Raw genomic sequence first — 24,100 nt, forward strand, 5'->3', positions numbered from 1 at the left:
GAGGAGGAGATCATCCATGTGCAGGAACTAGCCAAGCGGCAGATTACCATGTTAAATATTAATCATCCCTGCTTCTGCAATTTCGGCAATGCGTCTGGGTCCACCACTGTTAAATTTTTCATTAATACAGTTCTCTTCCAACTCTTCACCTACTCTTCCTGCTTTAGTCCATATTTTCTCTTCCATCCTACATTTCCTTTTTGGGCAGCTTTAAACATAAGCAAAATCCAAGCAAAACCACATACCTCTTTTTTTTTTCTTTAAATAGCACAAGGTTTTATTTGGTACACTAATGCCTTTGTGGCCACCAGCTCCAAGAAAATTTAGGGAACTCAAATGTAAACTAAAAATTGTTATTACTAGAACTACTTTATTACTCTGTATCTCTCTTTCTCTCATGTGTCCTGCTACATCCAAAGCAGACAAATACAAAAGTACAGGCTATTGATATTGCTATATATAAGTGTTTATGTTCAATCTATTTATCTATTGCTATCTATGATCATCAATATCGTCATTATCTATCTTTTATTATCTATCTACTGTATCTATCATCATCTATTTGCCTATCAATTTTATATATATATATATATATATATATATATATATATATATATATATATATATATATATATATATATATATATATATAGTGTGTGTGTGTGTGTGTGTGTGTGTGTGTATGTATATATATATATATATATATACCGTATATATATGTATATTGGATATCTATAGGAAATTGTTTACGATGTTTCTTGAGAGAAGAAATGTCCATTTACTGGGCATGTTGCTTGCTAAGAAAAGGATGGTGATTTCATGAAACAGCAGGGAATAACTGCGAGAGATTTTATATTTGCTCGTTTTAAAGAAGAGCATTCACACTCATGTTTGAAGTAATAAAAAACTGAAATCCCCTATGTTCTAGAAGGGCATTAAAGATTTAAATATATATATATATATATATATATATATATATATATATATATATATATATATGGTACAAAAAATAGGATAAATATTTTACATTTAAATAAATATAATAAAGGATAAAGACCTGATCAATGTATAGAAGATTGAAACTCTCAAAAAGATGTGACTTAAAGGTGTCCCCATATGTAATGAAAGGCACAAAATTTGCATAGATGCTGTAATCCATAGCAACCAATAAGATGTCTGCATTTAGATGAGAGATAACCAGTTCATGCTACTGCTTATTGGGTTCTATTGGTGATTAGAAATGTGGCAAACTCTGTACCTTTTGTTTTATTCCATTGTCCCATAAGATCTGTAAAAAACAATCATGGCATCCCCACATTTGCTAAGTAAATGAATTCGCCCATAAAGTCCTGAAAACTCAGTTAGTGTACAGAACAATGTCTTCTTTCAAACTAACCAAATATATTAAAATGCTCCCATTAACCCTTATGGCTCCCTTTAGCCCAGTAGGTTTGGATATCCTAGGGCACACAAGAGACTATGACAACATGGGTCCACTCTTACAGCAATTACACATAAATAGTGCCAAATGGCATAGAAGTTTAAAAAGGTCCATAGTAGAAATTTAGATGGATAGATGGTAATTGTCTTAGGAGCTGGGCCCATGGGGGAATCTCTGGTATAATAGTAGGTCAGTTTGACCCTGCCTGCAAATGAGTTGTTCATTATGGAACCAGTTTTGAGCTTGTGCATATGAGTTGGTAAGTCTCACAATGTGTTAGACATCTGTTACTTTGTAGAGAAGGCCAATAGTTTCAAGGAGCATATGAATAGACAAATAGTAGAAAATAGTAGAAGCAACTACATTTATTGGATAAAGGTGTGGTTTAAACAGTAAAGAAATTGTTTTTGTAACTAGCATGATGTTGCAGGGTGAGAAGCTAATTCATGAAAGATTCTCTGTAAGATTCAAGTTCCCTATCAAATGATATACTGATTAGTGATTCATGGACTGGGTTTAACACAGACTGGGACACTCCCTTGCAAGAGAAAGATAGCTGAGGTTATTTACTGTATATAAGAGGCATTATAAACCCAAATAAAACTTCTTGCAAAACAAAGCTCATTTAATTCTAAGCAACTTTCCAATGCATTGAAAGTATTATCTGTGTTTCCTTTTTTATTCTTTGCATTGCTTGTGCCACTGGAACAATGGTGCAATGTTCCTCTCCCCTCTAGCCAAGACTCAATTTCCAACAATGCTTGCATGTTCTTTGATAAACATAACTGTAGAAAAAGAATTACAAAATGTGCAAGACATTATGGAAAATGGAGTCTTGGCTGGAGTTGATTCAATGTGACATGAGTCAGGTCAAGCAGTACAGAGAAAAGTAAAGGACAGACATTGCTTTCAAAATCAACTCTTCAGAACTAAATTTGTTTTTAATAGGTAAATATTTATATTTGGGTTTGTACCACTTTAAAGGCATACTATCATTTTCCTAAATCAGTTTTATCCTTTATAGATTAAGTGGGTTATTTATCAAAGTCAGAATTTATCTCAATATTTCTGCTACAAACTCTGATCAAATCCGCTCGGGTTTTTTCCGCTTATTTATAATTAAATTTTCCAGAAAATTAGCTTTGCGGGGAAAAAAAATCAGGTTTTCACTTTTTTTAGGATTTTATCACCTGAAAACTCCGATTTTTGCCTGAAAACTCCAAAAAATTCAGGGTATTGCACGGAATCCAGGGCACATCAAAAAATCATTGGGACTTCTCCCAATGACTTATATGCAACCTCAACAGGTCTGAGATGCCGGATTTTCTGATTCTGACTTTTCCATCCTTGGGGTATAATAAATTCAGAAAAAACTTTGATTTTTTTTAAAAGTCTGGTTTTATAAAAAAAAAATTTCGTGATTTTTGCATTTGGAGTTTAGTAAATAACCCCCTAAATGTATTGACTGATCAAAAAGTTTTAAAAATATTTGTCTTAGAGTTTTTGCTTCACTATTATTTTCCAGGGGTTTCAGCATGCTTAATCTACAAATAATCTATGATCTGGTATAGACAAAAACTGCGAAATAGCCCAGATGTGATAGTATGCCCTTAAATAACATCATTAGCAATTGATTAAAGCAACTCTTTAATTGCTCGGTTCTTTTCCTAAGTAAAGTTAAATTACTCTGAGGAAGTGCCATGTGGCACGGAACGTGTCAGTGATAGAGACTTAGTGCACAGGGTTGAAAACTGACATGATTTTTATATTTGTTAATAAATAAAGAAACTTTTATTCATCGCAAATCAAAAATCAATATAAACTGGTATATTTACCCTTATCTTATTATATTCTGGTATCAAGAATCCAGAGCAAAAGTAATCAATAAATCCGGTATATGGGAAATGATACCAACAGGCGCAGGAATTCTGCTGCAAGGTGCCTTTATTCAACTACATGTTTCGAGCTTAACAGCTCTTTATCAAGTGTCATTCATCGCAAATCAGCGTGTCCTAGAAGTCCTTATCTGTGATGTATTGAAAAGGTTCCGTGCCAGGGAACAGGAATTGGACATGTGATCATCTGTAACCAATCGGGGAAGCTCTACACCGGTGAGAGTTTGTAAAGTTAAATCAGCAGCTATCCTACATTTAGGAGCAGGGGCCCATTTGCTCATCTGTGGATAAACAAGACAACATTGGTGTGGCCCTGAGCAAAAATGTAAAAGCATGAGTGTGGCACTAAGCAACAATTGACTGGCAATGGAATTGTGCTGGAAGGGCTTGCATTCTGGACAGCTCTATACAAAATATGAGAGTGTCCATGCAGCTCTATATACAATTTAGCAAAATTTATGGCTAACTTGGTGCCCCTTCAGAGGTAAATTAGTGTTGTTGGGAAAGACTCACTGCAGCCTTTATCAGACTGTGGCTGAGCCAACACTTCCTTGAATAAGTGCAGACTGATAGCGATCACAGGGAACAATTACATTTAAGGGATTTTGTTTAATTTCTAAAATAAAATAAATCATATTTTTTTTACTTTTTATGGTACTAAAACACCAGAAAAATCAACAATGTGAACCCAAAATTACACCATAATTACATTGTCATTTCCTTTAAAGGAGAACTAACCCCTAAAAATGAATAGGGCTAAAAATGCAATATTTTATATACTGAACTTATTGCACCAGCCTAAAGTTTCAGCTTCTCAATAGCAGCAATGATCCAGGACCTCAAACTTGTCACAGGGGGTCACCATCTTGGAAAGTGTCTGGGAAACTCACATGCTCAGTGGGCTCTGAGCAGCTGTTGAGAAGCTAAGCTTAGGGGTCGTTGCAAATTATCAAGCAGAAAATGAGGTTGGCCTGTAATATAAACTGATGCTACAAGGCTGATTATTAAATGCTGTTGCTAATGGACTGGTTTCTGTGCTGCCATGTAGAGAGTATATATATTTATTACTAATTGTGACATTTATATTCTATATGTACTGTATATTTTGAGTCAGTCCCTAAGCAGAAAAGAAGATAGAGAGCTACTGGTAGCATCTTCAGAAGGACAGATCTTCCCTACTAAAGGACTGTGGTTCTCTTGGGCTGGTACAGAAGCCCAAAATATAATGCACATCATTTTTAGCCTACTTCTTTGGTTAAGCTTTAGTTCTCCTTTAAAATATGTAAGCAAATATTTATCCAATTCTGGGAATTAATGCCAAGGGCACAAAGAGACACCCCCCCCAAAAAAACAAAATAATCAGAGCGTTTAGGTGGTTTCGGATAAAATTGACCATAGTGTTTATAGATAAGGATAGGGACCTACTTGGGCAGGGACTGCTGTATAGTCTCTATAAGGTGTTGCAAAATAAGTTGGTGCTATACAAATAAATAATATCTCCTTATCTATCCCCAGTCTGCAAATTATTGCACTTAACCATAGAAAGATACAAATTGAAATATATTTATTGGATTGTAAGATGAGGAAAAACTGCATTTAATTTGACCTGGCACATCTGTACTATATCTTTATTTGTAACACCATTCTCTCAGATAATTTGTTATATTGTTGGACCTCCATTTTAAACAGTTTTTGACAGCACTCACAACTAAAACCCCTCAAAACCCATAAATGTTAAAAGCACATCTAAATGATCTAGTTCTCCATAGGATTGTGATGTGAGGTATCTTGCAGGGATGCCACTCAAGGATTCTAATCTAAAACTGAATTCTAGTTTTCATAGAGAAAATTCATATTTTTATGCATACTTGTCCCCCCTTTAAGTGTTCTTGCTTTGTGGTCAAAGCTAGTGATGGGCGAATTTTTAATAATTTATTATTGCGCGATTCGCCGCCAGCGAATAAATTCGCGAAACGCCCGCGAAAATCCGCGTCAAAAATTCGCCAGCGGCAAAAAATTTTTTTTCGAAAAACCGGACGCCGGCATCAAAAACGGGCGCCGGCGTCGTTTCGCGAATTTTTCACCGTTTCGCGAATTTCGCGCGAAATTCACAAATTTTTCGGCGAAGCGAAACGGCGCAAATTCGCCCATCACTAGTCAAAGCACCTGGGATCCAAAGTCTACCAGCAATAATAAATTGAGTGAGATATATAATGCACATATGTGAGGATTATTTAAGATTATTATACAAACCCAGCACATAACGTTCAAAATTATAGGTGATATAAAATTTGATTACAAGTTACATTTATCTACAAAATGGACAGAAAAAATAGATGCCCAAAGAATTTAAAACTGCATTAAACAAATATAATTCAAAGTATACTTAGATACAAAAGATACAGATAAAGAATTTCCATTCTGGTCTATCTGCCCAAGCTTCCAAGAATTTTACTCTTTATACTCAGGTTTCCTCAGATATGGGTAAATAGAATTTATGTAAAAGTAGGGAGGGGTGTGCGTATGGATGCTGGGATTACATTTGGAGGGGTTGAACTTGATGGACTTGTCTTTTTTCAACCCAATTTAACTATGTAACTAACTATGTAACTACTAAAATATGCAGGCAGTTTAAAGGAGCACTAAAGTTTAACTAAAGTAATAGCTAGAAATGTTGTACATTAGGTTTTGAGTTTCTGTACCAGCCCAAGGCAACCACAGCCCTTTAGCAGTAAAGATTTGTGTTTCCAAAGATGCCCCAGTAGCTCCCATCTTCTTTTCTGCTGATTCACTGCACATGCTCTGTGCTGCTGTCACTTGCTGAGTTTAGGGCCCCACTCACAATATACAGTACACATAGAATAGAAATGTCACAATATAAGGCTGATTAGTAATTAATACAGATAATTATTACATGGCAGCACAGAACCCAGGGCAACTAGCATAAGAATTTAATAATCAGCTGTATATCATCAGCCTATATTACAGGACAACCTCATTTTCTGCTTGATAATTTGCAACGACCCCTAAGCTTAGCTTCTCAACAGCTGCTCAGAGCCCACTGAGCATGTGAGTATTGCACACACTTTCCAAGATGGTGACCCCCTGTGAGAAGTTTGAAGTCCTGGATTATTGCTGCTATTGAAAAGATGAAACTTTAGGCTGGTGCAATAAATTCAGTTTATAAAATATGGCATTTTTAGCCCTACTCATTTTTAGGGATTAGTTCTCCTTTAAGTGGCTGTTGATGAAAGTGTCTATAGTGTTGGAGTGCATTGTAAGGATCTTAGACTGTAAACTCCACTGGGATCGGCACTGATGTGAATAATAATAATAGTTGTAATTATTATTATTAATAATAATAATAACTGTCATCAGCACATGGGGGTTAGGGATGTCGCGGACTGTTCGCCCGCGAACTAGTTCGCGCGAACATCGACTGTTCGCGTCCGCCGAATATTCGCGAACGTCGCGCGACGTTCGCCAATTTGGGTTCGCCTTAGCTGGCGCTTATTTTTGCCATTTCTCCCCCAGACCAGCAGATACATGGCAGCCAATCAGGAAGCTCTCCCTCCTGGACCACCCCCACACTCCCTGGACCACTCCCCTTCCATATAAAAAACTGAAGCCCTGCAGCGTTTTTTCATTCTGCCTGTGTGTGCTTGGAAGAGCTAGTGTAGGGAGAGAGCTGTTTAGTGATTTGAGGGACAGTTGATAGTAACTTTGCTGGCTAGTAATCTACTTGATACTGCTCTGTATTGTAGGGACAGAACTCTGCAGGGATTTGAGGGACAGTGAGTTTAGGTTAGTTAGCTTTGCTGACTAGTAATCTACCTTCTACTGCAGTGCTCTGTATGTAGCTGCTGTGGGCACTGATCTCTTCTGATCTCATCTGCTGACTGCTGTAATAACCCAATAGTCCTTGTAAGGACTGCTTTTATTTTCTTTTTTGTTTTTTTTTACTTTGCTACTGTAAGAGCCCAGTGCTATTAGTCTAGCTGTGTTGGGGAGTGGGACTGGTGTGCTGCTCCTCCTAGTAGTTCACCACCACCAGCACCAACCAGAGTCAAAATTGTTACAAAGTATCTTATTTGCACCTGTTAGTTGTTCTGAGCTCTCTGCCAAAAGCTAATTAAGTTAGAAACTGGGTTTTTTCTGGCTGTTCAGTGCAGTGAAAAGAGGGACTTTCCAGTACAAAAGAGGGACAGGGGGTTGAGTGGTCAAAAGAGGGACAGTTGGGAGGTATGCAAGTGCCACCTAGCTGTGTGAGCTTTTTCACATTCTGTCTAAATAACAATAATAATTCCGTGTCCGTAAACATCACCTGAGTGATGTTTTTACAGCAGCAATAATATATTCCGTATCCACTACTGTATACGTTGCCCTTGCAGGCATTGTTTGCCCAGTCTTTAACCAAGTGCCACCTAGCTGTGTGAGCTTTTTCACATTCCGTGTCCAGAAACATCACCTGAGTGACGTAGTGTGATTTCTGCCCTTTACAGCACAAAACGCAGCGCTGTGTCAACAATGTATTTTTCAGATACATTTTTTCCCTTGATCCCCCTCTGGCATGCCACTGTCCAGGTCGTTGCACCCTTTAAACAACTTTAAAATCATTTTTCTGGCCAGAAATGTCTTTTCTAGCTTTTAAAATTCGCCTTCCCATTGAAGTCTATGGGGTTCGCGACGTTCGCGAACCGTTCGCATTTTTGGACGCATGTTCGCGAATATGTTCGCGAACATTTTTTCCGACGTTCGCTACATCCCTAATGGGGGTAAATTCACTAACCTCCGAAAATGTGCCAGCGACGGCTTTGCTCACATCGCAACACTTCGCCAAGTGTAGATTCGCCAGGACAACACTAATTCACTAAAATCCACTAAACGTTACGTCCAGGGCGCCGAACACTGGCGAAGTTGCGCTAGCGTTACTTCGGCAACCAAAGCAAAGTTGAGCTAGCGTTTGCTAATTTGCATACAGTGGGAAGATAAAGTTGAATGGATGTATATGTTGCAGCAAATACATTACATTACACAAGCCCGGGAAACCTTAATAAAATAAAATAGAGTTGTTATAATGCCCTACACATGAGCCCACTGTATAGTTTATGTGCCATATGTTAGGAAATGTATGGGGGAAGCCGGGTAACCCAGAAGAAATGTATGATCTTTTGCAGCCTATCACCCTGAAAAATGTTTTTTGAGGAAGTCCAGCACTTTGTTTGCCAAGTCTGGCGCAAGAGGTAACGTTCAGTAAAATCCGTATCTTAGTGAATTTGCGAAGTAACGCTCTTTCACCAGAGCGAAACTTCACCTGGCGTAAGAGTGCGAAGTAGCGCTAGAGTCTATCTCCTTCGCTAGCGAAGTTACGCCAGCGACCGTTAGTAAATCGAAGTATCAAAATGACGTTACGTTAGTCACCTCGCCCTTTAGTAAATTTCCCCCATGGACTGGGAGGCCATATGGATAGTGTTTCTACTTTCTACTACTCACTGCTGTGATAGAACCGATCCATTTTGTTGTATTTTGTGCCTTTTTGAAATAGAAATACTAATAAATGTAATAATTCTTAATCTGATAAAGTTGGCACAATCCCTACCACATTGATTTAAGACAGTGGTGTGTGCGTAATGTTTCAGGGAAGCTTTTCCTTTCTCAGAAACAAACCTTTCCCACTATATTCTGTACCTGAGCATTCCAATTCACATTAAGGACTTGTTCAGCAAAAAATAAAAACTAGTAAAATAGATAAGCTGTGCAAATTAAAAAATGTTTTCAATGTAGTTAGTTAGCCAAAAATGTAATGTATAAAGGCTGGAGTGATTAGATGTCTAACATAATAGCCAGAGCACTGGCAGCTCTCTTGGTTTCCACTGATTGGTTAACAGGCAGTAACCAATCAATGACTTGAGGGGGGGGGGGCACATGGGTCATAACTGTTTGCTTTTGAATGTGAGCTGCTTGCTAAGGATTAATTGCAAACTCTGCAAAAATTGCATAATGTGTCTAACCACAAACATCAGGCACTGAAGGAAGACAATAAAGTGTGAAAGTGTGGCTCATGTAACAACATTTTCTCTTGATGGGTTATGTTTGAAAAAACTGGGACTTATATGGTCAGGGACTTGTGCCCCAGGTCCCTTTGAGCAATTTATTTTCCAACAATTTTTTATTGACAAAGGACAAGTGTCATTTTCATATAACGTACATAGTGAGGGGTAGTACATTGTCCAAAATCAGTAATTATATGTATCAATTAACAACAGATTCATAACAAATAACAAACAAATAAAAGGAAAAAGAAGAAAAAAAAAAAAAAAGGGATAATACTGAGTTTTGGAGATGGAGCATTAAACTCCCGAGACCTCGTACCAGATATCAAGTCCTTTGAGCAATTTAAAGTGACTGTTTTGTTTTTTTGTGAGTGAGTGAGTGGCTGCAGTCATCACCACACAACCTTTTCTTCGTCAAATATTTTTTTTAAAAATGCATTTTTTTTGTTTGGTTCTTCTCAAAACTCTTTTGCATTCCTTTTTTTCTATGCGGTTGTTACAGCCCCACTTAATCTAGAATCCAGACAAACTGACAAATTAACCATTGGAGAACTGGATTAAAAGAGAAGCATAAAAATAATGTAACAATAAAAATATACCCTGAGAGTTTAGCTAGTTTCTGGATGATGGGCATAGCTGGTCCAGGATTAATTACATGGTCGAAAGATAACGTTTGTTATGATTACAATGAGGGTTGCAAAGTCGCTAAAAGAAAATACTAGGGTAAACTGTAACATCAAAACATACAAATTGTAACCAACATAACTGCAGCTTACATTTAATAAAAAGCTCAACCTGAATGTCTCTAAAATTCCAGATGAAAAGGGAAATTATTGGGGGCTACAGTTCAAGAGGAGCCACAGTATAAATTTTTGAGAGACTGGTGGAGGTCACCCCAACCAGGGCCTCTCCTGCAGCATGGAGCGGCCAGTTACCAGGGGTGGCATAAAGCTGCCTCTGGAAACTTTGAGCGCAAATTTCCATTTTTTAATATGGCTCTTCTAGTGCAGCTGCCATTAAAACTCTGCTGACCACACATCCACCACAAACTACACCTTCTAGGCTCAGCAAAACCCTGTACAAAGCCTTAAGAGATCAGGATTTGACTAGTGTGTTTCTCCCATTGATGGACTTTCTCTAGTCCTTACCTTACTCTGATATCCTCTGATATCCTTGCAACTGGCTAACTTTTTTATACCTTATGGAAACAATATGAACCAGAGGAAAGAAAATAATTAAAATCTAAAATAAAAATTAAAAAATTAAAATAAATAAATAAATAAATATATATATATATATATATATATATATATATATATATATATATATATATATATATATATATATATATATATATATATATATATATATATAAAGCCATTGGTTGCCGGCACTCACCTCCGCCATTCGATCATTTCGCCGGGTGCTAACCCAATTCAATATAATGTCCAAAAATAAAAGGAAGCACTCACGGCATAAAGGTTGTTAGAATTCCTTTACCGAATCATATAAACATCTACGTGTTTCGGTACCTCAAGGGAGCGTCCCTTGAGGTACCAAAACACGTAGATGTTTATATGATTCGGTAAAGGAATTCTAACAACCTTTATGCCGTGAGTGCTTCCTTTTATTTTTGGACTTTATATATATATATATATATATATATATATATATATATATATATATATATATATATATATATATATATATATATATATATATATGTGTAAACATTGGATAGAAACATCACAGTATTTTTAAAGCTTGGGTTAAAAATATATATATTTATTTAAAGCCCTTTATTTATTCAAGCCCTAGAACAGAAACTTTTGTTTGAGGTAAACTTACCAACAGATTTGTAGTGCAATAAACACAAACTAAGGGCTTAAAGTAATACACAAAAGACAAAATTAAATTCAAAGTATGAAATAAACCAAAGAGAAGCCAATAGAGTGTAAGCTTGATGTTACTCTTTGGACCATGCTGTTTTGCCATTATTCTTTGCTTGGTCAATTTAGTATTTGTCCTTCTGTACTTAAAATAAAATCATGCACAAGGGACATAAGTTATGTTTCCTTCAGATGCATCAATAATCTTGCCAATCATATTGAGTCTGGATCTGAAGCCACTAGGGAAAGTAGGAGAGATGAAAATATGGCAACTACTTTTAAAAATGAGAACTTCACATTGAAAATTCTTATTTGTCTGAAGGCTGAATACTGTTAAGGCTACACGACTGTTTAAAATGCTGCCCAGCAAGTTTTTGAGTAGAATCTTCTTTCAAGTCCCAGGTTTATACTCCACAGCCTTCAGTTTTTGACACAAAGAAGAGTCAGACTAATCCCTGACTAGAATTTGTAGCACTGGGATTCTGACCTGACATCTATTTCAAATGTTTCTCTGATTTATAGCATCTTATGTGAGGAGTAAACTTAGTTCTAAAATCCTTAATTTATAAAGCACACCTCCAAATCTGTTCTAAATTACATTTATTTAAGTTCCAGGTGCATTCTGTGCATCTTTGCACTCATTAAATATAACAATTGCATCGTGCAATTGTATTTCCCCTGTTGATTCTTTCTCTATAGTTATTATTTTGGCTGTGTACAACTGTAGGGAGTTATAAATCTGAGATATTCAGAGAGCACTCATTTGATGCCCATGGTTTCAATGGCACCTAAAATCATCAGCTAATCAGTTAGTACTAGCATAAGTAGAACTTATTGATGGGCGAATCTCTCCCGTTTCATTTCGCCTGAAAAAATCGCAAATTTCCCGCAAAATTCGTGAAACGGCAAAAAATTTGCGAAAATACGTGAAATCAGAAAGTTCATGAAAAAATCGTGAAATTCTAAAGTTTTCACAATAAAATCATGAAATTCTAACATTTTCACAAAAAAATCAAGCAATTTTGAACGTTTTCACAAAAAAATCGAGCAATTCGAACGTTTTCACAAAAAAATCGAGCAATTCGAACATTTTCATGGAAAAATCATGAAAATCGGAAATTGATGCCGGCGAATTTTCATGGGAATTCGCCGCAAATTTGTGCCAGGCAAATTTATTCACCCATCACTAGTAGAACTCCAAGCAACAATGATAAGAACAAAATGTTGTAAAATGCTTCCTAATATATCTACCAGGAAGCTTAAAATAAATAAACATAAGTATATAAATATATTCATATGTATATATGATATACATTGGTATATGTATGTTTAGAGATTTATGGCACTGTTAAAAATACATTGGCGTGTATGCGTTTTTTTTTTCATGGTGAGCAGAATACATTGGGGCATTTTCGCAGCAAAATTTTGAGGTAGTTTTGCAAAAATATTAGCTGGTGGCCACAAATCCATAACTGCTGAAAAATGCAGCTCATCACTAGTAGGCACATGCATGTATCACAGGAGAAGCAAAACTAGGTAATAACTATTCTTGAAGTAAAATGAAGGTTTAGGGTTTTTGAAAAAGCCCCAATACAGTTTCCCAAGAGACTGCCTGAATAAATGTGTGATGCGGCATCAACATTTTTTTAAGCCTAGTTAATAAGTGACATTGAAATAGGTTGTAGAACCTCTAGAAGAAAAACCCCATCCGACTTCTCAAGGTTGTTACATACTGTAAATACTGGAGTGCCTACACCAAAATAGTGTGAAGCTCAAAACAACAGATTCCTCAAAGAACTTAATGACTAAGCTTTCCTTGATCACCAACACCATAGTTAAAGAAACGGCAGTGGCATGAGCCTACTCTCTGGCATAATACAGCTGAATACAGCCATAAAAACTGTTTCTGAGGCATCCACTGGGGAGACACAGGGGCTGCAGTAAAGCATTTCTTTAACTTTCCAAAATGTATTGATCCTATGAAGACTATTGAAACCTTTGACAGGGTTGGGATATTCAGTGATAGGAACATTTTTTGTAAACTTACAAGCGGGCAGCTGAATCTTACAAGATTAAAAAGAGATGTCATTGGTCTAAACGATGATGCCCAGAAATTCAGTGAAAGATATTTTAGTCTGGAGAATAAAAAAAAACAACTGTGGGAAACTTGCTTGACCACAACTGCACATAGCTGTCGTAAGTGACGCCAATACTCTGTTAAAGCATGTGACCCCCTATAATAATTTTTAGAATTATTGCATCTGCCTGGTTTACATGATTACAACTTAACTGAACCAAAAGTAAAATTGAAACTCACAATTTTTTATTTCGGAAACATATTATAACACTCGGGGCCTTATTTATCAAAATCTGATAATTAAATTAAAAAAGTCAGACCAAACTAGAATCCAAGCTTGGACCTTATTTACTATTAAAAATGCATGATTTAATTAGATCTGGAGTTTTTTCTCAAATTGCTTTATTTTTTCGTGCTTTTTCCTGAAAAGCACACATTTTTCAGTTTTTGCCCAAAAAGTCAGAAATTGGGCTAATTCCAGTGCAGGCCACAGAAACTTTCAAAAAGGATAGGGATCTCTCCCATTGACTTATATACAACCTGGCAGGTCTGAGATGCCGGATTTTCAGATTGGGACTTTTTTCATCCTCAGGGTATAATAAGTCTCGAAAAAAAATTTCCACAAATAATTTGGATTTTATACTGTAGTAAAAAAAACTTAAACTTTTCAAGTTTTTGGCATAAATAACTCTGGAAATTTAAAGAATAATGAAAAAATCAGACATAGTATAAATGTGTGTTCTTGTACCTTTTTATAAAATATTAAATATGTATCAATATTATGAATATCTCCCTCTCTGGGCATCTTGTAAACTCTGCATGGATTGTACAGTTTCATACATAGATGCCCCTTATATTGGATGCAAGAACCATCAGATGTTTAAGGTTACTGAACTCTGGACTGCAGGCTGATTCAGAAATTTTGCTCACAAGTGATGAGCAGGCAGTGAAAAGGAAAAAAGGTTGTAGAAATGGAGCTGATGTGATATCTCTAGTGTATTGTTGTGTGCCCTTATGTATGAAAGCTCAAATTTTCTTTCCAGCTTTGAAGATCTCCCTTTTTGCCTCCTTCTTTCTTTCTCACATAATAAGATTTTTTTTAGCTCTCAAAGACCCTCCTGACTGGTTGAGTTATCACTAGGCACCATCTAGAGCCACATCCATGATGACTTGTCTGTGGTTTTTTTGTTTCTTCAATTTGGATTTTCATCTCTACAAAAACAGATTAATGCATCAATTAAAAAGAAAAAAAGCTAATGCACAGCATCACATAGACTATGAAGCTTTTTATGAATTGATTTTAAAGAAGTCAAAATCTTGCATTTAAATTGGTTCATTTTTGGAAACAATTTATGAATCAATATGCCGTTTGTAGCTAACAAGTGAATTGGTGGTTACATATAACTAAGCAGTAATTCACAGGGAAAGCTAAAATTGACTTGTAAACTATTTTCACATGATATTAATCAATATCATTAGTCTCTGCATACTATAAAATTGGAAGCACTATATGTAATTAAGTATGGCTTGTCTTACAAAAATTGTTGCCCTACAATTTCGTTGAGATGCAGCTGACTGAAGAATTGTCATATATGGAAAATGTGTAGAGAGAAATCAATTCCAATACAAATACTTTTAAAATTATGTATTTCTTAAGTCATCACAAATGTCCAGCAGCTCCAGGGCAAGAATATATAATCGTTGTATAAAGTCGTATAAAGTCATAAGCACACAATATTTCTGGCATGCCAACAACCCCATTGAGTGCAACATATATTTTATATGTTACACTCTATAGAAACCCTTATACAATATATAAGGGTTGCTATAGTTGGTAGCAAAGGCATACTAGGTGCCCTCTATGGGCAGAACATCTACTCTTCTGTCAATGCTACCTATGTCATTGTGAGTCAACAACTGAACGTGCAATTATCAGCAGAGAAACTTTAATTACAGGACTCCCTGTGCCATTCTATGAGCCCAAGAGGTAAGCAGACTATGCCAAACAGGGAAGAGCTTTTGTAACTTACCAACAGATTTTAACGCGGAGCAGCAATTCAAAAGCTTTCTTGTAATAAATAAGTCCCAATGTATTAAATAATGTGCTGCTTTATTCAAAAGGGTGGTACACCCTCCAAAACAACTTGACATTTAAACAAGGAAAAAAGTAAATTTAAAATATTATTTGAAAATTGGGGGAATTTTATCTGAAAAACCTGTTTTTCTTCTCCAGAATCCCTAAATATGCATCTAATTGATGGCCTTGCTTGGCAAAGACATCACACTAATGACAGGTGCTCTAAAAAAAAGTTCATTTGTTTCATTGTCTCAGTTGTGTCACGTATATTTGAAGCCTATATTCCTTGTAGCAAGATTTATGCAAGTCTTTGGCAGATCATAAGAGCTCAACGTTAATGTTAGCTGTATTGATTCTTTTATCTCATTTCCTTTCTTGGCTTGCTAATGAACACACAAGAAAGTGCTCAGGGAGTTGTGATTTCTGATAGTCAAAGGAGTTTGTGGTAGGTGCAGTATAATCAAGCGGATTATGATATATGTGGCTAGGGTGAAATAAGCTTGGTCTGGCATTGGTTTCATGGCTCGGCCCAGCACTATTTGCAGAATTATTGTTTATCATCTTTTATGAATGCAAATAAACATCCTTTAATCAAGAGAGAATAGGAAGTCATGACTAGAGATGTGAAATTGTGTTACTGCTAAACAATAGAATTTGTGGATCATAAATTGTCTTATGCTGAATTAGAAGCAAACTAGAAGAAAATGAATTAAGATTAGTCAACTGAATATATGAGCTTTCATAGTAGAAGTTTTAGGATATATTTACCTCTAAATGGGAGTCGTTTGACGTTATTGGGAGTTAGCTGCTTTTAAATTACAATAATCTTATGCTGCATAATTTGTACCTCACACTAACAACAAGTCTCCCCTATGCTGTCATATGTTTTTTAGCATGGGGGAGATTGGTTAGCTGTGCATTAGTTTCACCACTGTACTGCACAAGGACAGAGAAGGAAATAGGATAAACAATTTGGACTTGGAAATGTGGGGGGTGTCAATCAAATTAAGTTGCCTAGGGCTGCTGTACTAAAATAACAATACTTCGCTGTGCAAAGTGTGCATTAATGTACAGTAAATCAAATACATAGATATGTTTTACTTAATTTCATACAGTATAAAGGGGAAATGCTGACTTCTTCATCTATCTGTCTATCATCTGTCAACATGTTTCTGTGTCCGTATTTCTCTATATTTCACTTTCTATCGTCTTTCTATCACCTATATATCTTCTACTATAAGATTACAAGATTACATGTAGAAATGAAGCTGAAAGTCATGATGGATATTAGAAATTATTAGAATTATTCTAAATGATACGTGATAGTTTTGCTAAAGAGAGAGGGAGAACATAGTGAAAGCTGTGAAGAGCTGTTCTTTATGGAAAAACATTTTATAAAGCAATTTATACTGTAATACTTTAATATAGATAAGAGGAAATTCTTGGGATGAAAAGGTTTCAGCCAGCAGATGGCAAAGCCTTGTTCTCACGAATAGTCAAATTATGTGTTCTGTTTCCATAAAAAAAAGGTGATATTCAGACCTTTTGTCCTGTTAGACTTGCTTATGGTTCTGTTCAGAATCTAATCATTCCAAGCATGTATTGTACAATAAAATTAGTATTTTAGTCAGTTGTATTTTCAAAATCTCTCTTTCGTCTTTTGTGCTTTCCTGGAAAAAAAAGTAATGAAATTTAAATGCTAGATCTGCAGATTTTTTACTTAAGATAGCTTTTTTTTTCCTTAGGATATATATCCAGCTTTAAGGTGATACACAGCATATACCAGATGGTCTTTGGAGAGAAGTCAGCTCAAGAGTTACTGCAGACTTATCGGCATAATTACAGGTGGTTACTCCACTGATGTCTTGTGGGACAGCACTTCTTGACCCTTCGGTGGATCAAACACATTACTTGAGTGAGTTGAAGGAATGAGCAGGAGTCTCTTTTGGATTTGAAGCAACTACTTTAGGACAGGATACATTAACATTAATCCTCTAATGCTTAGTGAACTAGTCTTTTCTGTTGCAGGTTTGTGAATGTGTATAGATATTTGTTTTAAGGTCTATATAATGTTTAATGCTCTGCCCACCTACAAACGCAATGCAAATAATGCTTCCTAACATAACGAGCAATCTGATAAGCAAAATACAGTATAATGTAAAATTATACTGTACAGATAATGCTTCATAATCTCATCAATCTGAAAAAATAGATTTTCCACTTTTCTCCATTATACACAATGCTGCTGTCAGTAATGTACCTTTTCTAAAGACCTCAATAGAAAAGCATAATCCCATTGTGCTCTTATATCACTTTCTTAAGGTCAAATACATTGACAGCAAACTCTCAAACACAGTACAACAGCAATGCATGAAGAGGAAATGTTGTACCCTCTTAATATGTAACTGTCCCATCAGTCTCATGATTTAATATGTGTCTTTGCATTTGTTTTATAATAATGCACTAGAAAAAATATGTCTTCTATATGTTTCAACATTGTTTTACCTTTTGTGTAAAATGCAATCCACATCCAGCCCCAAGGGTCTTTTAAGGCAATGGTTTAGCCATGTCTTTGTTTCCCTAGAGCTAAGGTCATTTTGACTGATACACCTGTGTCTAGTTGGGAGTGTACCAAATATCTACCAGGCTTAGGCTCTTGAGACCTGCAGCTGGCCATTGCTGCTCTATGAACTATACTCTAACGGGGGAATGTAATTAAAGTCGCAAACAGCAAAACAACTCACACCAATAAGACTAAAAAACCACATCTCGCAATACAATATTGTTTCTTAAACTGTTATTGCATTGCAAATTTCAATTGCGCATTGCGAATTTTAATTGCGCACTCTTAAGTAGTGCTTGAAGGTGTCTTAATCTTTTGGAGCAAACATAACGACTTTTTCAGTAAGAAGTTTTATTACATTGGCGCAAATGATAAAATTCGTAAATGGTCTTCCACTGTCGGAAGTGGTCGCTAAATAGTTTCCGGGTTCGCAAAAGCTATATAAAATTCGCGCAAAGCTAAATTTGTTCGCGAAAAAGCATTACTTTTCGAATTGTGGATAGTTTTTCCATTACCGACTTTTATTACATTCCCCATAAGTATAGTAAGAGAGAACTAATCTCAGTAGAACAAGGGAGAACTACTGTATGTACAGCAACAGAGAACTAGTCTAACTACAGTAACCTACCACGTAAGTACACGAGTGAAGGAAAACATTGTAGGATTTAATACAGTCTGAGCTTCTTCCATACTCCAGAAGAGTGCAGGGTAAGGATGCAATAGTTTGCAGGCCACAGGATGGGAAGAAATCCCTAGAGTAGGGGGGTCACTAGTAGGTTTATTACAACCCAGAAAATAGCACTGTTATCTTCACAAAAGTAATATAATCCAACATGTAACTTTTTTTTTATTACTATTGAAGAATCGTTATATGTATATTTTATAAATGATGAATCACGTTCTACATCCAGTCTTTGGAGTCTACACGGCATTATATTAATAAAAGATGTGTTACATGTTCTTTCATATGAAAAAAGTGCTGTGTCCTTGATCAGCAACAGCTGGATAATTTCAGGATATTCATTTATTGTGTATCTATTCAGCAGACACACACTGTAATAGTTTCAGGATGGCTACTCAGATTTGTTAGAATTCACAGTTCACAAGTGAAAGATGTTAAATATTATAGAGAAATACTTTTTGTTATGGTGAGTGCTAAAGTAAATCCATAATCTTTTATATACTATATTTTGTATATAAATTGGAAAAAACTATTTAATAGCTAACTAGTGTATAACAGTCTCTCAATCTCTTAAATTTTTTGGATGAAGAATGTTAATCTCAAACAAATGATTTTTAGTAAAGGAAACAATTACTGTATATGGAGAACTGCATAATCTCCTGAGTAGATTATTAGGGAATTAGACATAGCTTTTGATATTGATTTTGTACTTTTTCACATTCGTTAGCACTGGATAAGGTTAAGGCAGCCTAATCTCATTTGATTTTAGATCGTTGGAGGAGGGATTTGGGAGAAATCTGCTGTGTTGTAAACATAATGTACTCGTAATGGGCCATCTGTAGACCACTGGGACAAAAAAAATACTAGGGTGTTGAAAAAAGAAACTACAAAGTGAAAGGCCTGTTTTGTTTATTGTGCATTTTTATGAATCGAAAATGGACACTAATGAATCTAACGAAAATGTTATTAGTAAAATATAGAACATTATTTATAATATTTATTATACTCGTTATATGGCCCAGTATTAAATGTAATAATTGTGTTCTCTATTGAGACTGCTTTAATCATTTACAATAGGTTCAGGGAAACAACGCATATTAGATAGATAGTTAGACAGTGGGGCTCATTTATAAACTTCTCGCAGTGAATATACTGTATTTGCCTTGCACATGGTTATATTTATAAAGCTGGATAAGAGTGGTGTATTTTATGTGCAAACAGAATTGCTCATTTTTATTTGTACTACAAATGTCCATAAGAGCTTTTTTAATATGGCAAAAATCACAAAATGCTAATATTTATGCACTTTCTGCGTTTGAATTACACCACGACTTTGGTGGCAGAAAACAGGTTCACAAATTGCAAATTTAAATTGCTGTCAACTATATTTTCGTGCACAAGAGCCCTGCACAGTGGCCTCACTCACCCAACACCCATCTTATTTGTGAATATTTGTGCGCAATGTGAATTCTCAAAGTCCAGAAAGATAGGCACAGCTGTGCAATATTTTAGCTTTTCATTCCATGACTACATCCCCATTTTTTACCTGCCATGCCAATTTTGGATGCACACCCCAAGCAGCTGAGGAATATTCTGCATTTTATTGGTTGGTCCCAATTATCATAAATTGTGAATTTGTGAGCACTAATGTTATGCAAGTTCTTATGAAAGTCTTAAAGACTCAACTGAAAATGGTGCAATATTTTAGCTTTTCATTCCATGACTCCTACATCCCCATTTTTTACCTGCCATGCCAATTTGTTTAATATAGGCATTAAATAAGGCCACAATAAGGTCAGTTTTATGCAAGGTGACATTGAATGAGGATTAGCAGCTGCTGGGCTATTTCAGTTACTGATGAGCAAAACTGCATAAAACCACTGAAAAAATTGTTAAATGATAAAATATAGCCAAATGCATTGTAGTCAATGGGAATTTTATCTACTGTTTCTTCTCATGCTAAATGCACTGCAGTCAGTTGGCATTTTTACTCTTGACAAATGCACTGAAGTCAACGGGTGTTTTTTCTTGAGTTATTTGCACCAAATGCATTGGAGTCAACAGGCATTTTCTCTCAGGATTTTTTTCTTGTGCCAAAAGCATGGGAATCAATGGACATTTTTTTTCCAGACAAAAACGTATGGCGAAAATTCTAGTGCAGATTTCTGAAAAATGTTGCCACTGGCGAAAATGAAAATTTCAACACAAATTTGTATCAGGCGTGTGTTCATCATCAATTGACAAGACAAGACAAGTGACAAGATGTTCATAGAACATGAGATGAAAACTGTACAGGACATTGTGGGAAACAGTATCTAGAACTGTAGCTTGAGATGTCCAGTATTTGGGTTGAATCTAACAGGGAAAAGTGGTTCTAGAACTCCAAGATGTTGCCGGACACAAAGCCTTGAAAAAAAGTTCATTTACAATCATTCTGAATTCAGTTATTTCCACAGTCTTTGAACTAACTCGTTGTAGCCTAAGTCAAGGCTTATTTTACTTCAGGCTTATTTTAATGTATTAAATATCTTCTCTTGCTATATTTTTCAGTGGCGTCTCTCTCTAGTGCTTTGAGCTGATTTAATTCCGTTAATACAAAAGCATTTTTCAGGATCATTAGATAACAGACCTTTCATTCCTTTCAGGAGCAAAGGGTCCAAAGTATAATGAGATCTGCTGGGAGTTTCTTCACATTTTCACATGCAACAGATGTAAAAAAGGACTAACTAAAGGGGAAAAAATCAATTTGCTTAGCTTGGACCAAATCACTGTGAGCCCATTATACCAATCCCAAGTATTCACCTGCTATCTACCACTTAGAGACTGCAGTTATCTTTACTTTGTAATTTCAGTCTCCCTAAAGAAGCACTGTCTGAAAATGATTGTGCATCATCTCTACCATCTCATATGTATGGGTCATATGTATGGGTCCTATTTTTAAAGATTTGGAAAAAAAAGTAGGGCACATGTACAGTACATCTGCCCTACTTGTGCAGTGAGCAAAGTGCAATTTCAAGTGCAATTGCAGCATTTTTTCATCAGAATTCCAGTATCATTGTGGCTGCAAATGGTTGATTACTTGACACAATCATACTGTGGCTAACACAATTGCGTCCATTTCATCTAAATTAGCACAACTGTGCATGTGCTCTGTTGCAAATCAGGCTTAATGGCACCAAATATTTTTGATGTCTGTCTGGTGCCATTTTGTTGTGCAAGTGACATATGGACCCTATGCTGTTCATGCAACAGAACTGTGGCACTTAACACAGAGCACTGTGGAAACCCTGGAGCTACTGCCTGGCCCCCTGCATCAACAGGCACAGCAGCGCTCAATTCAGAACGAAAGGCAGGAATAACTGAGTGGAGTCAACAGCAACTATATGAAAGTGCAAGTACCAATCCATTTCTCAAAAGAGCAAACAGATTTTTTTTTATATTTAATGTTAAAACCTAACATGGGGATAGACATATTGTCAGTTTCCCAGCTGCCCCCAGTCATGTGACTTGTGCTCTGATAAACTTCAATCACTCTTTACTGCTGTACTGTTGGAGTGATATCACCCCTCCCTTTCCCCCCAGCATCCTAACAACAGAACAATGGGAAGGTAACCACCTTACAAGATAACAGCTGCCTGGTAGATCTAAGAATAGCACTCAATAGTAAAATCCAGGTCCCACTGCGACACATTCAGTTACATTGAGTAAGAGAAACAACAGCCTGTCAGAAAGCAGTTCCATCCTAAAGTGCTGGCTCTTTCTGAAAGCTAATGACCAGGCAAAATGACCTGAGATGGCTGCCTACACACCAATATTACAACTATTTCTTGCTGGTTCAGGAATTAATTTTCATATGGTAGAGTGAATTATTTGTAGTGTAAACAGTGTAATTTAGAAATAAAAACGACATCATAAAAATCATGACAGAATCCCTTTAATGAAAGTGGACTTCACTCTGGCTCAACTGACTGCAGGCAAAGTGCGAAGACTGCCACTGCAGTTTGGCTACACATGTTCCCTTGTGGATACTAACACTATGGGGCACATTCACCAAGCTCGGGTGAATGAATAGAGGGAAAAAAACTCGAATTTCGAGTCGTTTTTTGTGCTCCTCGAATTGGCGTAAATTCGCCTGAATAGAATGATTCGAATAGATCGAGCGCAAAAACGCTGCGAATATTCGCCCATTCAATAGTCAAAGTACTGTCTCTTTTAAAAATCATTAGACTGCCTACTTTGCCAGATTAAACCTACCGAATTGCTTTAAAAGCCTATGGGAAAGTCCCATAGGCTTGTTTCTAAGTTTTTGATCGAATAAAAAGGCATTCGATCGATCATTCCATCGAATGAAAATCCTTCGATCGAATATTCGATCGTGCGACTATTCGCCGGGCAAATATTCGCCCATTCGACTATTCGCCAGTGCGTAAATTCGCCCAAATTCCCTATTCGATTCTATTCCCCAGTCGAATTTCGAGGGATTTAACCCCTCAAAATTCGACCCTTGATACATCTGCCCCTATGCATTGCCACATAAATTCCAGATATATCTGTGTTCAATTTGGTGTATTTATAAAGAAGAACATTTATTTTAATTGACTGTGAAACTCAGTGTGAAATTCCTGTATAAAAAACACAAAAACACTATGTTCTAGTTCCATTAAATGGTTCATTCAGGGATTGCAATGCATAAAATCAAGCATAATGAGAAGTATGCAGCTTTATAATAAGCAATTTATAGTTTATTGTCTACACAGTTTGTGAAAGAAAAATTACAACCAGATTTACAGAGAAAACGGAAGAATGTATAAAAGTGTGATTTATAGAAGAGACTTTACTGGAATCCTATTGGCTCAACCCTCAAACTCAACTTCATGTTGAGGCTATGATGTAATACAGAATATGTGGCACATCCTCTGCAAAACATAGTCCTGCACTTGGCCTTGGTCAGCAGGAATAATGATGTAGAAAAATAAAATACTGCAGACTTTACCCCAGATTCCCACAAAAACTTCCATTCACTCATGTCCTGCAGAGGTTGGGTATCTTCAAGTTACAAGCAAAAATGGGGGTGTTTTGCTGGCTATGAGTATGGGTGCATGTCACAGGTTGGGTCACATCTTTTTCCTCTTCACTTTCTCAAATGCTGATTAGTGAAGAGTGAATGTGTCCTGTTAAGCTTCGCAGAATATTGGTGAAATTATGAAAATCCTTGAAATGCATTTTTTTTGTTGCAAAATTGCTGTGATTACTTTTTTTTGGAGTGACAAATATATTGAAGTCCAATGGTGTTATCTTTCACTGCAAGTTTTTCAGTGGCTGCTTTTTTTCCCAGCATTTCTGTGCAGAATACTATCTGCGTATATATTTATGGGTGTTTTCTTGCGGTGGCTTTTTCCTCAGAACATAAATTGGATGTTTTT

Source organism: Xenopus laevis, chromosome 8S (assembly GCF_017654675.1).
Source record: "Xenopus laevis strain J_2021 chromosome 8S, Xenopus_laevis_v10.1, whole genome shotgun sequence".
Taxonomy (NCBI): domain Eukaryota; kingdom Metazoa; phylum Chordata; class Amphibia; order Anura; family Pipidae; genus Xenopus; species Xenopus laevis.